This window comes from Plutella xylostella, chromosome 13 (genome assembly GCF_932276165.1).
Source record: "Plutella xylostella chromosome 13, ilPluXylo3.1, whole genome shotgun sequence".
Taxonomy (NCBI): domain Eukaryota; kingdom Metazoa; phylum Arthropoda; class Insecta; order Lepidoptera; family Plutellidae; genus Plutella; species Plutella xylostella.
This window is the reverse complement of record NC_063993.1, coordinates 6,741,888-6,743,905: the sequence shown is the minus strand read 5'-3', so window position 1 is coordinate 6,743,905 and position 2,018 is coordinate 6,741,888.

The following is a 2,018-nucleotide window of genomic DNA, read 5'->3' as shown; positions in this document are numbered from 1 at the left end:
CACCTACTTTTCTATTCTTCTTTACACTACAATAGTTTTCATTAAAAAAACGGTAAAAACGTCTGTGTAGTTAGCCGCTTCAACGTGTCCAAAGAGAAAGAAAATAACTGCTTATTTACATCAACGTTGCACATTAAATATGAAAACTCGGTGCAATTGCGTCTGAAAATCGCATTATTATACCGGAAATTCCGGTAAAACGCGGAGACAGGGGAAAACCTGCAATATAATAATCTGCCTTTTACATTCGGGGCCGAGCCATCTGACTGGGCACTATTTGTGTTAAAAGTGAATTTATTTCGAATTGCGTAATGAAACGCGAGGGAGCTGATATTTTTTATAATTTTTACTTACTCAAACTGAAAAAAAAACTAACTAAGCTGTAGGTGTTAGGTAGATGGCTTTTTTATACTGTCCGCATTTTTATAGTCATTTATGTACCCTGCGATGCTACATAAAATCTTATAAACTGAATTTCCTTCCATCTGATCAATAAAATCGCAGCTTAAAATACCTCACATTCTAAAATCTATCAAAATGAAAACCCACCCGTCAGGTTGCTGCATACTCCTAAACTTCTGAATTCTGATGCTAAGAAATAAGTTTCATTGCTTTGCAAAGTTTTCCTTCACAAAATCCATTTGACATAAAGAGTTGTACCACACGACGCTACCGACAGTCACTTCACTCTCGCAAATGTATCTTGCACGCATATACTGCATATTTGTATTCAAAAAAATGTTTGAAAATAAAATTAAACAATACGCATGAATAGATTATCGGGCCTAATCAATAAATAATAATGCACTCTCCGTTTTGTGTCATCACTCTCTGACTGCCACGAATGGAGAGAGGATGCCTTAAATGCCCATTGGATAGCATGGATCATGTCCCTATTCGGACATCAGGTGATCAAACCTGGGGGCATCTGAAGCAGAGCTTCTTTCAATAGACCAAAGAGGCATTATAACTATTTATTCTATGTACCTACTAATTGCTAAGTTCAGGGGTGAAAATTGCAGGTTAAAAATAATTATATAATTTTGAATTTTCTTAGTGAGTAAAGTTAGCCCGTACAAACAGTTGACAATCGGTATTTGAACGCTTTTGAATGTACAATACGGCGAATGCTCGCTCATAATGGGCCGGCGGGGCATCCTGTATGCTTTGACAACTACGGTATCGCAGTCTGCGGCAAAATTATGACTATCGATAGTAACTGCATAACAGGGATAGCTTGCTGGCAGGGATATGTCAACCACCTTGCTGGTTATCATCTCCTGTTCTCTCAACTGAGGGTCACAGGATGGAATCTTTGTATTGTTTACTTACGATCGTATCTTTGGATGTAGTTTGTTAATTATAATCAGACCACTCATGCTGTTAAAAAGTACCTACTTCACAAAAAGCTAAAATATCCTCAAAAAAACTAATTCTATTTAGTTTAGTTTAAAGGACATGTGTTTACAGCGGTTAATTAAAACTTGCGCCCGACTCTAAAAACAACACAAGCTATTCGAAAGTGACGCAAATTATTCGCCGTTTGAAATCCCACAATTTGAATAATCATTTGATGAGGCATTCGAAATAGTATTCGGGGCGGCAATTAGCAGGGAATTTTCTTAAGCTCTCGCAACTTTGTTGGTGGACTCCGAGCTGATCAAGTTTGGTCGCGGCACGTCGCAACTTTCTAACACTCATTAATTTCTTTGAAGTCTCGGCTCCCAGCCACAACTTCCTTGGCCCGCTCCACCAAACAATTATTAACCCGCCAGTGGTGACGTATATGTCTGTGAGACCGGGTGGTTCGAAAAAGTCGAATAACTTTCTCACTAGCCATCGATTTTTGTTGTGATTTCGGGTAGCTGCCTTATTTCCCATCCCCCATCGTCAGTCCACCCCGCGACGGTGACTCGTGCGCAGGTTTCGGAGTTTTGGCGCCAACCCGGTGCGTGAGACCGGGGTCACCGACTATGTAAGTCAAATTTAAAGATGTTTTTTAAATTTTTCATACATTT